Genomic DNA, 17,327 nt, shown 5'->3' with positions numbered 1-17,327 from the left:
TTCATCCTTGCCTGTACACACCTGTTTTTTCCAAGTCTTTCTGGTCTTTCCTTGTGCCTTAAGGTCCCTTCTAGCCATCTTTCAGGAAAACAACCTTCGTTCCTTCCCTGGAAAGATTGCTGTGGACCGCACAACCAACCATGGTACCAGGCCTTTTATCTCACGGGCTTTTATTACCTTTGAAAGTCATTCCCAGTTCCTCAGGGCTTTCTGGTAACAATCTGAGCCCAACTATGTTTCCTTTAGGCTTGACATTCCAGTCAAAGGCTTGGTCAAAAAAAAAAAAAAAAAAAAAAAGAACCTCTGTTGACAACTGGTCTTATTAGTTCTATGCAAAGGAACTTATGTCATTACTTACTTGCTTAGAATGCCAAACTTCTTTAAAAATAGACTGAGTCCATATTCTGTTGGAAATCAGGTTAAATTACTATTCTCTTAGAACATTGGCAAGGTGAGTATTCTTTAAACAGAGACTGAGTCCATATGGTGTTGAAACACAGGCTGAGTGTGTATTCTGTTAGAACACAGGCTGAGTGTGTATTCTGTTAGAACAGAGGCTGAGTGAGTATACTTTGAACTCAGACTGAGTCCATATTCTGTTGGAACACACTCAGAGTGAGTATTTTTTAATCATGGACTGAGTCCATATTCTGTAAGAACACAAACTGAGTGAGTATTCTTTGAAAATAATCTGAGTCCATATTCTGTAAGAACACAGACTGAGTAGGTATTCTTTAAACGTAGACTGAGTCCATATTCTGTTAGAACAAAAGCTGAGTGGGTACTTATTAAACAAATTCTGAGTCCATATTCTGTAAGAACACAAACTGAGTGAGTATTCTTTGAAAATAATCTGAGTCCATGTTCTGTAAGAACACAGACTGAGTAGGTATTCTTTAAACGTAGACTGAATCCATATTCTGTTAGAACAATAGCTGAGTGGGTACTTTTTAAACAAAGACTGAGTCCATATTCTATTGAAATTCAGGCTGGTTGATTATTCCCTTAGAACAGAGGCTGAGTGAGTGTCCTTTAAACATAGACTGTGTCCATATTTTGTTAGAACACAGGTAACAGAGAACAGGTGAGCAGCTTGCGCGGTCTCATAGACAAGCCACCCTCGGTGAAGGCAGAAGACAGGTAACAAAGAACAGGTGAGCAGTTTGCTTGGTGAGGTGAACGCGCCCCTCGGGGTGCAGACAGAAACAGGGAACCAAGAACAGGAGAGCCAGTTTCTCGGCCTGGCAGACAGGCCGCTGGGTTGAAGAGAGAGGACAGGTAATAAAGAACAGCTGAGCAGGTTGCTCGGCCTGGTAGACACGCCCCCCGGGGTGAAGGCAGAAGACAGGTAACAGAGAACAGCTGAGCAGCTTGCTCGGCCTGGCAGACGGGCCGCTGGATTGAAGGGAAAAGACAATTAACAAAGAATATTCTGTTAGAACATGGACTGACTGAGTATTCTGTTAGAACTCAGGCTGAGTGGGTATTATTTAAACATAAACTGAGTCCATATTATGTTAAAACACAGGCTGAGTGGGTATTCTTTATTTTTTTATTTTTTTATTTTTTTTGATTGATTAATTGATTTTTATTTTTTTTATTATTTTTAAAGTTTTTTATTGAGTATATTGTTACAACAGTTCCAATTTTCTCCCCCTTGTTCCCCTCCACCCACCACCCCCCTCCCCCAGCAATCCCCCCCAAGTCCATACCCCTGGTTCGTAAAAATTAACTATGCCCCCCCTCTCAAATATTAGGACCCTTTGTAATCTTGTAAAGGACAATGGGCGAAGGTCTCAAGCTCCTCTAGCTGCTTCAAGCTGGACATGGTCGTCGTCCTACCTACCCTTGGGTCCAGAAAACCCTAATAAGAGTGGGGGTGTGGAGGGGAGGGTGGCCTTCCCTCATGGGGAAAGATCGTGCAGACTCCAGGTCAGTTGGCTGTCTCCGGTCAACGGCGTGCTTGGTTTAACAGGCTGGTGTCCTTGTTGTGTTCTGGGGGCAACAGATTTGGCGAAAAGGGTTAAAAGACATCATTCAATCCATAACTACTAGATGACAAAAGGCAGGGATTAAGTTTTCAATGTTCCATATTAGGGGAAAAAAAAAAAAAAAAAAAGGCTTCTTTGTAAGAAGGTGTGCTAGGCACATCTCGCCTGTCCAAAACCCTTTTGCCCATTATGCTTAGTTTGGGCTGAGGTAAATAGTTTAGGTTTTTCCCCCTCTCAGACCTCTGGGCCTTTTCTCTCCAAGCCATTAGGATAGAAAAGAGAAACCCGTTTTAAAGTGAAGCCCACAGACCACCCCATTCTTCCCCAACCCAGCCATTTAGTTCAGCCAAACCGTTGAGTCTCAGGAGGCAGCGCTGCAGAGAGGATTAAGGGAGGCTTATGCGTACAGATAATCACTCAGGTAACGCGATCATAGGCTTATGTCCTTTGAAAACAAAAAACACGTGTTAATTTATGTAACATAACCCGCAAACAAGTCTCTAAATCTGTAGAAGAAACTTTTAAGACGGTTAGTTGCTCTGTTTTATACTCTACTACTGATCATTGTGATTTTCCTTGAATAATAATTTTTCTCCCTAAGGTTACCCTCCTTGTCTTTAAAGGGACTACATTAAGTCCATTTTTAATTTATCCTGTTCATTTGCATAAACATAACAAGAGCAGCAAATGATCACTTATGATCTTTAGTTCTGCTTTGCTGGAACTTACCCAAGGAATATTTGGGGTGACCTTCAGTCTGTTCTTCAGGGCACAGAAGCTGTGCCACATATCTGGCATTCATCCTTGCCTGTACACACCTGATTTTTCCAAGTCTTTCTGGTCTTTCCTTGTGCCTTAAGGTCCCTTCTAGCCATCTTTCAGGAAAACAACCTTCGTTCCTTCCCTGGAAAGATTGCTGTGGACCGCACAACCAACCATGGTACCAGGCCTTTTATCTCACGGGCTTTTATTACCTTTGAAAGTCATTCCCAGTTCCTCAGGGCTTTCTGGTAACAATCTGAGCCCAACTATGTTTCCTTTAGGCTTGACATTCCAGTCAAAGGCTTGGTCAAAAAAAAAAAAAAAAAAAAAAAGAACCTCTGTTGACAACTGGTCTTATTAGTTCTATGCAAAGGAACTTATGTCATTACTTACTTGCTTAGAATGCCAAACTTCTTTAAAAATAGTCTGAGTCCATATTCTGTTGGAAATCAGGTTAAATTACTATTCTCTTAGAACATTGGCAAGGTGAGTATTCTTTAAACAGAGACTGAGTCCATATGGTGTTGAAACACAGGCTGAGTGTGTATTCTGTTAGAACACAGGCTGAGTGTGTATTCTGTTAGAACAGAGGCTGAGTGAGTATACTTTGAACTCAGACTGAGTCCATATTCTGTTGGAACACACTCAGAGTGAGTATTTTTTAATCATGGACTGAGTCCATATTCTGTAAGAACACAAACTGAGTGAGTATTCTTTGAAAATAATCTGAGTCCATGTTCTGTAAGAACACAGACTGAGTAGGTATTCTTTAAACGTAGACTGAATCCATATTCTGTTAGAACAATAGCTGAGTGGGTACTTGTTAAACAAAGACTGAGTCCATATTCTATTGAAATTCAGGCTGGTTGATTATTCCCTTAGAACAGAGGCTGAGTGAGTGTTCTTTAAACATAGACTGTGTCCATATTTTGTTAGAACACAGTTAACAGAGAACAGGTGAGCAGCTTGCGCGGCCTCATAGACAAGCCACCCTCGGTGAAGGCAGAAGACAGGTAACAAAGAACAGGTGAGCAGTTTGCTTGGTGAGGTGAACGCGCCCCTCGGGGTGCAGACAGAAACAGGGAACCAAGAACAGGAGAGCCAGTTTCTCGGCCTGGCAGACAGGCCGCTGGGTTGAAGAGAGAGGACAGGTAATAAAGAACAGCTGAGCAGGTTGCTCGGCCTGGTAGACACGCCCCCCGGGGTGAAGGCAGAAGACAGGTAACAGAGAACAGCTGAGCAGCTTGCTCGGCCTGGCAGACGGGCCGCTGGATTGAAGGGAAAAGACAATTAACAAAGAATATTCTGTTAGAACATGGACTGACTGAGTATTCTGTTAGAACTCAGGCTGAGTGGGTATTATTTAAACATAAACTGAGTCCATATTATGTTAAAACACAGGCTGAGTGGGTATTCTTTATTTTTTTATTTTTTTATTTTTTTTGATTGATTAATTGATTTTTATTTTTTTTATTATTTTTAAAGTTTTTTATTGAGTATATTGTTACAACAGTTCCAATTTTCTCCCCCTTGTTCCCCTCCACCCACCACCCCCCTCCCCCAGCAATCCCCCCCAAGTCCATACCCCTGGTTCGTAAAAATTAACTATGCCCCCCCTCTCAAATATTAGGACCCTTTGTAATCTTGTAAAGGACAATGGGCGAAGGTCTCAAGCTCCTCTAGCTGCTTCAAGCTGGACATGGTCGTCGTCCTACCTACCCTTGGGTCCAGAAAACCCTAATAAGAGTGGGGGTGTGGAGGGGAGGGTGGCCTTCCCTCATGGGGAAAGATCGTGCAGACTCCAGGTCAGTTGGCTGTCTCCGGTCAACGGCGTGCTTGGTTTAACAGGCTGGTGTCCTTGTTGTGTTCTGGGGGCAACAGATTTGGCGAAAAGGGTTAAAAGACATCATTCAATCCATAACTACTAGATGACAAAAGGCAGGGATTAAGTTTTCAATGTTCCATATTAGGGGAAAAAAAAAAAAAAAAAAAAGGCTTCTTTGTAAGAAGGTGTGCTAGGCACATCTCGCCTGTCCAAAACCCTTTTGCCCATTATGCTTAGTTTGGGCTGAGGTAAATAGTTTAGGTTTTTCCCCCTCTCAGACCTCTGGGCCTTTTCTCTCCAAGCCATTAGGATAGAAAAGAGAAACCCGTTTTAAAGTGAAGCCCACAGACCACCCCATTCTTCCCCAACCCAGCCATTTAGTTCAGCCAAACCGTTGAGTCTCAGGAGGCAGCGCTGCAGAGAGGATTAAGGGAGGCTTATGCGTACAGATAATCACTCAGGTAACGCGATCATAGGCTTATGTCCTTTGAAAACAAAAAACACGTGTTAATTTATGTAACATAACCCGCAAACAAGTCTCTAAATCTGTAGAAGAAACTTTTAAGACGGTTAGTTGCTCTGTTTTATACTCTACTACTGATCATTGTGATTTTCCTTGAATAATAATTTTTCTCCCTAAGGTTACCCTCCTTGTCTTTAAAGGGACTACATTAAGTCCATTTTTAATTTATCCTGTTCATTTGCATAAACATAACAAGAGCAGCAAATGATCACTTATGATCTTTAGTTCTGCTTTGCTGGAACTTACCCAAGGAATATTTGGGGTGACCTTCAGTCTGTTCTTCAGGGCACAGAAGCTGTGCCACATATCTGGCATTCATCCTTGCCTGTACACACCTGATTTTTCCAAGTCTTTCTGGTCTTTCCTTGTGCCTTAAGGTCCCTTCTAGCCATCTTTCAGGAAAACAACCTTCGTTCCTTCCCTGGAAAGATTGCTGTGGACCGCACAACCAACCATGGTACCAGGCCTTTTATCTCACGGGCTTTTATTACCTTTGAAAGTCATTCCCAGTTCCTCAGGGCTTTCTGGTAACAATCTGAGCCCAACTATGTTTCCTTTAGGCTTGACATTCCAGTCAAAGGCTTGGTCAAAAAAAAAAAAAAAAAAAAAAAGAACCTCTGTTGACAACTGGTCTTATTAGTTCTATGCAAAGGAACTTATGTCATTACTTACTTGCTTAGAATGCCAAACTTCTTTAAAAATAGACTGAGTCCATATTCTGTTGGAAATCAGGTTAAATTACTATTCTCTTAGAACATTGGCAAGGTGAGTATTCTTTAAACAGAGACTGAGTCCATATGGTGTTGAAACACAGGCTGAGTGTGTATTCTGTTAGAACACAGGCTGAGTGTGTATTCTGTTAGAACAGAGGCTGAGTGAGTATACTTTGAACTCAGACTGAGTCCATATTCTGTTGGAACACACTCAGAGTGAGTATTTTTTAATCATGGACTGAGTCCATATTCTGTAAGAACACAAACTGAGTGAGTATTCTTTGAAAATAATCTGAGTCCATGTTCTGTAAGAACACAGACTGAGTAGGTATTCTTTAAACGTAGACTGAATCCATATTCTGTTAGAACAATAGCTGAGTGGGTACTTGTTAAACAAAGACTGAGTCCATATTCTATTGAAATTCAGGCTGGTTGATTATTCCCTTAGAACAGAGGCTGAGTGAGTGTTCTTTAAACATAGACTGTGTCCATATTTTGTTAGAACACAGTTAACAGAGAACAGGTGAGCAGCTTGCGCGGCCTCATAGACAAGCCACCCTCGGTGAAGGCAGAAGACAGGTAACAAAGAACAGGTGAGCAGTTTGCTTGGTGAGGTGAACGCGCCCCTCGGGGTGCAGACAGAAACAGGGAACCAAGAACAGGAGAGCCAGTTTCTCGGCCTGGCAGACAGGCCGCTGGGTTGAAGAGAGAGGACAGGTAATAAAGAACAGCTGAGCAGGTTGCTCGGCCTGGTAGACACGCCCCCCGGGGTGAAGGCAGAAGACAGGTAACAGAGAACAGCTGAGCAGCTTGCTCGGCCTGGCAGACGGGCCGCTGGATTGAAGGGAAAAGACAATTAACAAAGAATATTCTGTTAGAACATGGACTGACTGAGTATTCTGTTAGAACTCAGGCTGAGTGGGTATTATTTAAACATAAACTGAGTCCATATTATGTTAAAACACAGGCTGAGTGGGTATTCTTTATTTTTTTATTTTTTTATTTTTTTTGATTGATTAATTGATTTTTATTTTTTTTATTATTTTTAAAGTTTTTTATTGAGTATATTGTTACAACAGTTCCAATTTTCTCCCCCTTGTTCCCCTCCACCCACCACCCCCCTCCCCCAGCAATCCCCCCCAAGTCCATACCCCTGGTTCGTAAAAATTAACTATGCCCCCCCTCTCAAATATTAGGACCCTTTGTAATCTTGTAAAGGACAATGGGCGAAGGTCTCAAGCTCCTCTAGCTGCTTCAAGCTGGACATGGTCGTCGTCCTACCTACCCTTGGGTCCAGAAAACCCTAATAAGAGTGGGGGTGTGGAGGGGAGGGTGGCCTTCCCTCATGGGGAAAGATCGTGCAGACTCCAGGTCAGTTGGCTGTCTCCGGTCAACGGCGTGCTTGGTTTAACAGGCTGGTGTCCTTGTTGTGTTCTGGGGGCAACAGATTTGGCGAAAAGGGTTAAAAGACATCATTCAATCCATAACTACTAGATGACAAAAGGCAGGGATTAAGTTTTCAATGTTCCATATTAGGGGAAAAAAAAAAAAAAAAAAAAGGCTTCTTTGTAAGAAGGTGTGCTAGGCACATCTCGCCTGTCCAAAACCCTTTTGCCCATTATGCTTAGTTTGGGCTGAGGTAAATAGTTTAGGTTTTTCCCCCTCTCAGACCTCTGGGCCTTTTCTCTCCAAGCCATTAGGATAGAAAAGAGAAACCCGTTTTAAAGTGAAGCCCACAGACCACCCCATTCTTCCCCAACCCAGCCATTTAGTTCAGCCAAACCGTTGAGTCTCAGGAGGCAGCGCTGCAGAGAGGATTAAGGGAGGCTTATGCGTACAGATAATCACTCAGGTAACGCGATCATAGGCTTATGTCCTTTGAAAACAAAAAACACGTGTTAATTTATGTAACATAACCCGCAAACAAGTCTCTAAATCTGTAGAAGAAACTTTTAAGACGGTTAGTTGCTCTGTTTTATACTCTACTACTGATCATTGTGATTTTCCTTGAATAATAATTTTTCTCCCTAAGGTTACCCTCCTTGTCTTTAAAGGGACTACATTAAGTCCATTTTTAATTTATCCTGTTCATTTGCATAAACATAACAAGAGCAGCAAATGATCACTTATGATCTTTAGTTCTGCTTTGCTGGAACTTACCCAAGGAATATTTGGGGTGACCTTCAGTCTGTTCTTCAGGGCACAGAAGCTGTGCCACATATCTGGCATTCATCCTTGCCTGTACACACCTGATTTTTCCAAGTCTTTCTGGTCTTTCCTTGTGCCTTAAGGTCCCTTCTAGCCATCTTTCAGGAAAACAACCTTCGTTCCTTCCCTGGAAAGATTGCTGTGGACCGCACAACCAACCATGGTACCAGGCCTTTTATCTCACGGGCTTTTATTACCTTTGAAAGTCATTCCCAGTTCCTCAGGGCTTTCTGGTAACAATCTGAGCCCAACTATGTTTCCTTTAGGCTTGACATTCCAGTCAAAGGCTTGGTCAAAAAAAAAAAAAAAAAAAAAAAAGAACCTCTGTTGACAACTGGTCTTATTAGTTCTATGCAAAGGAACTTATGTCATTACTTACTTGCTTAGAATGCCAAACTTCTTTAAAAATAGACTGAGTCCATATTCTGTTGGAAATCAGGTTAAATTACTATTCTCTTAGAACATTGGCAAGGTGAGTATTCTTTAAACAGAGACTGAGTCCATATGGTGTTGAAACACAGGCTGAGTGTGTATTCTGTTAGAACACAGGCTGAGTGTGTATTCTGTTAGAACAGAGGCTGAGTGAGTATACTTTGAACTCAGACTGAGTCCATATTCTGTTGGAACACACTCAGAGTGAGTATTTTTTAATCATGGACTGAGTCCATATTCTGTAAGAACACAAACTGAGTGAGTATTCTTTGAAAATAATCTGAGTCCATGTTCTGTAAGAACACAGACTGAGTAGGTATTCTTTAAACGTAGACTGAATCCATATTCTGTTAGAACAATAGCTGAGTGGGTACTTGTTAAACAAAGACTGAGTCCATATTCTATTGAAATTCAGGCTGGTTGATTATTCCCTTAGAACAGAGGCTGAGTGAGTGTTCTTTAAACATAGACTGTGTCCATATTTTGTTAGAACACAGTTAACAGAGAACAGGTGAGCAGCTTGCGCGGCCTCATAGACAAGCCACCCTCGGTGAAGGCAGAAGACAGGTAACAAAGAACAGGTGAGCAGTTTGCTTGGTGAGGTGAACGCGCCCCTCGGGGTGCAGACAGAAACAGGGAACCAAGAACAGGAGAGCCAGTTTCTCGGCCTGGCAGACAGGCCGCTGGGTTGAAGAGAGAGGACAGGTAATAAAGAACAGCTGAGCAGGTTGCTCGGCCTGGTAGACACGCCCCCCGGGGTGAAGGCAGAAGACAGGTAACAGAGAACAGCTGAGCAGCTTGCTCGGCCTGGCAGACGGGCCGCTGGATTGAAGGGAAAAGACAATTAACAAAGAATATTCTGTTAGAACATGGACTGACTGAGTATTCTGTTAGAACTCAGGCTGAGTGGGTATTATTTAAACATAAACTGAGTCCATATTATGTTAAAACACAGGCTGAGTGGGTATTCTTTATTTTTTTATTTTTTTATTTTTTTTGATTGATTAATTGATTTTTATTTTTTTTATTATTTTTAAAGTTTTTTATTGAGTATATTGTTACAACAGTTCCAATTTTCTCCCCCTTGTTCCCCTCCACCCACCACCCCCCTCCCCCAGCAATCCCCCCCAAGTCCATACCCCTGGTTCGTAAAAATTAACTATGCCCCCCCTCTCAAATATTAGGACCCTTTGTAATCTTGTAAAGGACAATGGGCGAAGGTCTCAAGCTCCTCTAGCTGCTTCAAGCTGGACATGGTCGTCGTCCTACCTACCCTTGGGTCCAGAAAACCCTAATAAGAGTGGGGGTGTGGAGGGGAGGGTGGCCTTCCCTCATGGGGAAAGATCGTGCAGACTCCAGGTCAGTTGGCTGTCTCCGGTCAACGGCGTGCTTGGTTTAACAGGCTGGTGTCCTTGTTGTGTTCTGGGGGCAACAGATTTGGCGAAAAGGGTTAAAAGACATCATTCAATCCATAACTACTAGATGACAAAAGGCAGGGATTAAGTTTTCAATGTTCCATATTAGGGGAAAAAAAAAAAAAAAAAAAAGGCTTCTTTGTAAGAAGGTGTGCTAGGCACATCTCGCCTGTCCAAAACCCTTTTGCCCATTATGCTTAGTTTGGGCTGAGGTAAATAGTTTAGGTTTTTCCCCCTCTCAGACCTCTGGGCCTTTTCTCTCCAAGCCATTAGGATAGAAAAGAGAAACCCGTTTTAAAGTGAAGCCCACAGACCACCCCATTCTTCCCCAACCCAGCCATTTAGTTCAGCCAAACCGTTGAGTCTCAGGAGGCAGCGCTGCAGAGAGGATTAAGGGAGGCTTATGCGTACAGATAATCACTCAGGTAACGCGATCATAGGCTTATGTCCTTTGAAAACAAAAAACACGTGTTAATTTATGTAACATAACCCGCAAACAAGTCTCTAAATCTGTAGAAGAAACTTTTAAGACGGTTAGTTGCTCTGTTTTATACTCTACTACTGATCATTGTGATTTTCCTTGAATAATAATTTTTCTCCCTAAGGTTACCCTCCTTGTCTTTAAAGGGACTACATTAAGTCCATTTTTAATTTATCCTGTTCATTTGCATAAACATAACAAGAGCAGCAAATGATCACTTATGATCTTTAGTTCTGCTTTGCTGGAACTTACCCAAGGAATATTTGGGGTGACCTTCAGTCTGTTCTTCAGGGCACAGAAGCTGTGCCACATATCTGGCATTCATCCTTGCCTGTACACACCTGATTTTTCCAAGTCTTTCTGGTCTTTCCTTGTGCCTTAAGGTCCCTTCTAGCCATCTTTCAGGAAAACAACCTTCGTTCCTTCCCTGGAAAGATTGCTGTGGACCGCACAACCAACCATGGTACCAGGCCTTTTATCTCACGGGCTTTTATTACCTTTGAAAGTCATTCCCAGTTCCTCAGGGCTTTCTGGTAACAATCTGAGCCCAACTATGTTTCCTTTAGGCTTGACATTCCAGTCAAAGGCTTGGTCAAAAAAAAAAAAAAAAAAAAAAAGAACCTCTGTTGAAAACTGGTCTTATTAGTTCTATGCAAAGGAACTTATGTCATTACTTACTTGCTTAGAATGCCAAACTTCTTTAAAAATAGACTGAGTCCATATTCTGTTGGAAATCAGGTTAAATTACTATTCTCTTAGAACATTGGCAAGGTGAGTATTCTTTAAACAGAGACTGAGTCCATATGGTGTTGAAACACAGGCTGAGTGTGTATTCTGTTAGAACACAGGCTGAGTGTGTATTCTGTTAGAACAGAGGCTGAGTGAGTATACTTTGAACTCAGACTGAGTCCATATTCTGTTGGAACACACTCAGAGTGAGTATTTTTTAATCATGGACTGAGTCCATATTCTGTAAGAACACAAACTGAGTGAGTATTCTTTGAAAATAATCTGAGTCCATGTTCTGTAAGAACACAGACTGAGTAGGTATTCTTTAAACGTAGACTGAATCCATATTCTGTTAGAACAATAGCTGAGTGGGTACTTGTTAAACAAAGACTGAGTCCATATTCTATTGAAATTCAGGCTGGTTGATTATTCCCTTAGAACAGAGGCTGAGTGAGTGTTCTTTAAACATAGACTGTGTCCATATTTTGTTAGAACACAGTTAACAGAGAACAGGTGAGCAGCTTGCGCGGCCTCATAGACAAGCCACCCTCGGTGAAGGCAGAAGACAGGTAACAAAGAACAGGTGAGCAGTTTGCTTGGTGAGGTGAACGCGCCCCTCGGGGTGCAGACAGAAACAGGGAACCAAGAACAGGAGAGCCACTTGCTCGGCCTGGCAGACAGGCCGCTGGGTTGAAGAGAGAGGACAGGTAATAAAGAACAGCTGAGCAGGTTGCTCGGCCTGGTAGACACGCCCCCCGGGGTGAAGGCAGAAGACAGGTAACAGAGAACAGCTGAGCAGCTTGCTCGGCCTGGCAGACGGGCCGCTGGATTGAAGGGAAAAGACAATTAACAAAGAATATTCTGTTAGAACATGGACTGACTGAGTATTCTGTTAGAACTCAGGCTGAGTGGGTATTATTTAAACATAAACTGAGTCCATATTATGTTAAAACACAGGCTGAGTGGGTATTCTTTATTTTTTTATTTTTTTATTTTTTTTGATTGATTAATTTATTTTTATTTTTTTTATTATTTTTAAAGTTTTTTATTGAGTATATTGTTACAACAGTTCCAATTTTCTCCCCCTTGTTCCCCTCCACCCACCACCCCCCTCCCCCAGCAATCCCCCCCAAGTCCATACCCCTGGTTCGTAAAAATTAACTATGCCCCCCCTCTCAAATATTAGGACCCTTTGTAATCTTGTAAAGGACAATGGGCGAAGGTCTCAAGCTCCTCTAGCTGCTTCAAGCTGGACATGGTCGTCGTCCTACCTACCCTTGGGTCCAGAAAACCCTAATAAGTGTGGGGGTGTGGAGGGGAGGGTGGCCTTCCCTCATGGGGAAAGATCGTGCAGACTCCAGGTCAGTTGGCTGTCTCCGGTCAACGGCGTGCTTGGTTTAACAGGCTGGTGTCCTTGTTGTGTTCTGGGGGCAACAGATTTGGCGAAAAGGGTTAAAAGACATCATTCAATCCATAACTACTAGATGACAAAAGGCAGGGATTAAGTTTTCAATGTTCCATATTAGGGGAAAAAAAAAAAAAAAAAAAAGGCTTCTTTGTAAGAAGGTGTGCTAGGCACATCTCGCCTGTCCAAAACCCTTTTGCCCATTATGCTTAGTTTGGGCTGAGGTAAATAGTTTAGGTTTTTCCCCCTCTCAGACCTCTGGGCCTTTTCTCTCCAAGCCATTAGGATAGAAAAGAGAAACCCGTTTTAAAGTGAAGCCCACAGACCACCCCATTCTTCCCCAACCCAGCCATTTAGTTCAGCCAAACCGTTGAGTCTCAGGAGGCAGCGCTGCAGAGAGGATTAAGGGAGGCTTATGCGTACAGATAATCACTCAGGTAACGCGATCATAGGCTTATGTCCTTTGAAAACAAAAAACACGTGTTAATTTATGTAACATAACCCGCAAACAAGTCTCTAAATCTGTAGAAGAAACTTTTAAGACGGTTAGTTGCTCTGTTTTATACTCTACTACTGATCATTGTGATTTTCCTTGAATAATAATTTTTCTCCCTAAGGTTACCCTCCTTGTCTTTAAAGGGACTACATTAAGTCCATTTTTAATTTATCCTGTTCATTTGCATAAACATAACAAGAGCAGCAAATGATCACTTATGATCTTTAGTTCTGCTTTGCTGGAACTTACCCAAGGAATATTTGGGGTGACCTTCAGTCTGTTCTTCAGGGCACAGAAGCTGTGCCACATATCTGGCATTCATCCTTGCCTGTACACACCTGATTTTTCCAAGTCTTTCTGGTCTTTCCTTGTGCCTTAAGGTCCCTTCTAGCCATCTTTCAGGAAAACAACCTTCGTTCCTTCCCTGGAAAGATTGCTGTGGACCGCACAACCAACCATGGTACCAGGCCTTTTATCTCACGGGCTTTTATTACCTTTGAAAGTCATTCCCAGTTCCTCAGGGCTTTCTGGTAACAATCTGAGCCCAACTATGTTTCCTTTAGGCTTGACATTCCAGTCAAAGGCTTGGTCAAAAAAAAAAAAAAAAAAAAAAAGAACCTCTGTTGAAAACTGGTCTTATTAGTTCTATGCAAAGGAACTTATGTCATTACTTACTTGCTTAGAATGCCAAACTTCTTTAAAAATAGACTGAGTCCATATTCTGTTGGAAATCAGGTTAAATTACTATTCTCTTAGAACATTGGCAAGGTGAGTATTCTTTAAACAGAGACTGAGTCCATATGGTGTTGAAACACAGGCTGAGTGTGTATTCTGTTAGAACACAGGCTGAGTGTGTATTCTGTTAGAACAGAGGCTGAGTGAGTATACTTTGAACTCAGACTGAGTCCATATTCTGTTGGAACACACTCAGAGTGAGTATTTTTTAATCATGGACTGAGTCCATATTCTGTAAGAACACAAACTGAGTGAGTATTCTTTGAAAATAATCTGAGTCCATGTTCTGTAAGAACACAGACTGAGTAGGTATTCTTTAAACGTAGACTGAATCCATATTCTGTTAGAACAATAGCTGAGTGGGTACTTGTTAAACAAAGACTGAGTCCATATTCTATTGAAATTCAGGCTGGTTGATTATTCCCTTAGAACAGAGGCTGAGTGAGTGTTCTTTAAACATAGACTGTGTCCATATTTTGTTAGAACACAGTTAACAGAGAACAGGTGAGCAGCTTGCGCGGCCTCATAGACAAGCCACCCTCGGTGAAGGCAGAAGACAGGTAACAAAGAACAGGTGAGCAGTTTGCTTGGTGAGGTGAACGCGCCCCTCGGGGTGCAGACAGAAACAGGGAACCAAGAACAGGAGAGCCACTTGCTCGGCCTGGCAGACAGGCCGCTGGGTTGAAGAGAGAGGACAGGTAATAAAGAACAGCTGAGCAGGTTGCTCGGCCTGGTAGACACGCCCCCCGGGGTGAAGGCAGAAGACAGGTAACAGAGAACAGCTGAGCAGCTTGCTCGGCCTGGCAGACGGGCCGCTGGATTGAAGGGAAAAGACAATTAATAAAGAATATTCTGTTAGAACATGGACTGACTGAGTATTCTGTTAGAACTCAGGCTGAGTGGGTATTATTTAAACATAAACTGAGTCCATATTATGTTAAAACACAGGCTGAGTGGGTATTCTTTATTTTTTTATTTTTTTTGATTGATTAATTGATTTTTATTTTTTTTAATATTTTTTATTGAGTATATTGTTACAACAGTTCCAATTTTCTTCCCCTTGTTCCTCTCCACACAGCACCCCCCTCCCCCAGCAATCCCCCCCCAAGTCCATACCCCTGGTTCGTAAAAATTAACTATCCCCCCCTCTCAAATATTAGGACCCTTTGTAATCTTGTAAAGGACAATGGGCGAAGGTCTCAAGCTCCTCTAGCTGCTTCAAGCTGGACATGGTCGTCGTCCTACCTACCCTTGGGTCCAGAAAACCCTAATAAGAGTGGGGGTGTGGAGGGGAGGGTGGCCTTCCCTCATGGGGAAAGATCGTGCAGACTCCAGGTCAGTTGGCTGTCTCCGGTCAACGGCGTGCTTGGTTTAACAGGCTGGTGTCCTTGTTGTGTTCTGGGGGCAACAGATTTGGCGAAAAGGGTTAAAAGACATCATTCAATCCATAACTACTAGATGACAAAAGGCAGGGATTAAGTTTTCAATGTTCCATATAAGGGAAAAAAAAAAAAAAGGCTTCTTTGTAAAAAGGTGTGCTAGGCACATCTCGCCTGTCCAAAACCCTTTTGCCCATTATACTTAGTTTGGGCTGAGGTAAATAGTTTAGGTTTTTCCCCCTCTCAGACCTCTGGGCCTTTTCTCTCCAAGCCATTAGTATAGAAAAGAGAAACCCGTTTTAAAGTGAAGCCCACAGACGACCCCATTCTTCCCCAACCCAGCCATTTAGTTCAGCCAAACCGTTGAGTCTCAGGAGGCAGCGCTGCAGAGAGGATTAAGTGAGGCTTATGCGTACAGATAATCACTCAGGTAACGCGATCATAGGCTTATGTCCTTTGAAAACAAAAAACACGTGTTAATTTATGTAACATAACCCGCAAACAAGTCTCTAAATCTGTAGAAGAAACTTTTAAGACGGTTAGTTGCTCTGTTTTATACTCTACTACTGATCATTGTGATTTTCCTTGAATAATAATTTTTCTCCCTAAGGTTACCCTCCTTGTCTTTAAAGGGACTACATTAAGTCCATTTTTAATTTATCCTGTTCATTTGCATAAACATAACAAGAGCAGCAAATGATCACTTATGATCTTTAGTTCTGCTTTGCTAGAACTTACCCAAGGAATATTTGGGGTGACCTTCAGTCTGTTCTTCAGGGCACAGAAGCTGTTCCACATATCTGGCATTCATCCTTGCCTGTACACACCTGTTTTTTCCAAGTCTTTCTGGTCTTTCCTTGTGCCTTAAGGTCCCTTCTAGCCATCTTTCAGGAAAACAACCTTCGTTCCTTCCCTGGAAAGATTGCTGTGGACCGCACAACCAACCATGGTACCAGGCCTTTTATCTCACAGGCTTTTATTACCTTTGAAAGTCATTCCCAGTTCCTCAGGGCTTTCTGGTAACAATCTGAGCCCAACTATGTTTCCTTTAGGCTTGACATTCCAGTCAAAGACTTGGTCAAAAAAAAAAAAAGAGAACCTCTGTTGACAACTGGTCTTATTAGTTCTATGCAAAGGAACTTATGTCATTACTTACTTGCTTAGAATGCCAAACTTCTTTAAAAATAGACTGAGTCCATATTCTGTTGGAAATCAGGTTAAATTACTATTCTCTTAGAACATTGGCAAGGTGAGTATTCTTTAAACAGAGACTGAGTCCATAAGGTGTTGAAACACAGGCTGAGTGTGTATTCTGTTAGAACACAGGCTGAGTGTGTATTCTGTTAGAACAGAGGCTGAGTGAGTATACTTTGAACTCAGACTGAGTCCATATTCTGTTGGAACACACTCAGAGTGAGTATTTTTTAATCATGGACTGAGTCCATATTCTGTAAGAACACAAACTGAGTGAGTATTCTTTGAAAATAATCTCAGTCCATATTCTGTAAGAACACAGACTGAGTAGGTATTCTTTAAACGTAGACTGAGTCCATATTCTGTTAGAACAAAAGCTGAGTGGGTACTTTTTAAACAAAGTCTGAGTCCATATTCTGTAAGAACACAAACTGAGTGAGTATTCTTTGAAAATAATCTGAGTCCATGTTCTGTAAGAACACAGACTGAGTAGGTATTCTTTAAACGTAGACTGAATCCATATTCTGTTAGAACAATAGCTGAGTGGGTACTTGTTAAACAAAGACTGAGTCCATATTCTATTGAAATTCAGGCTGGTTGATTATTCCCTTAGAACAGAGGCTGAGTGAGTGTTCTTTAAACATAGACTGTGTCCATATTTTGTTAGAACACAGTTAACAGAGAACAGGTGAGCAGCTTGCGCGGCCTCATAGACAAGCCACCCTCGGTGAAGGCAGAAGACAGGTAACAAAGAACAGGTGAGCAGTTTGCTTGGTGAGGTGAACGCGCCCCTCGGGGTGCAGACAGAAACAGGGAACCAAGAACAGGAGAGCCACTTGCTCGGCCTGGCAGACAGGCCGCTGGGTTGAAGAGAGAGGACAGGTAATAAAGAACAGCTGAGCAGGTTGCTCGGCCTGGTAGACACGCCCCCCGGGGTGAAGGCAGAAGACAGGTAACAGAGAACAGCTGAGCAGCTTGCTCGGCCTGGCAGACGGGCCGCTGGATTGAAGGGAAAAGACAATTAACAAAGAATATTCTG

Source organism: Furipterus horrens, unplaced genomic scaffold (assembly GCF_987537825.1).
Source record: "Furipterus horrens unplaced genomic scaffold, mFurHor1.1.pri manual_scaffold_28, whole genome shotgun sequence".
Classification (NCBI taxonomy): Eukaryota; Metazoa; Chordata; class Mammalia; order Chiroptera; family Furipteridae; genus Furipterus; species Furipterus horrens.
This window is presented reverse-complemented; position numbering follows the sequence as displayed.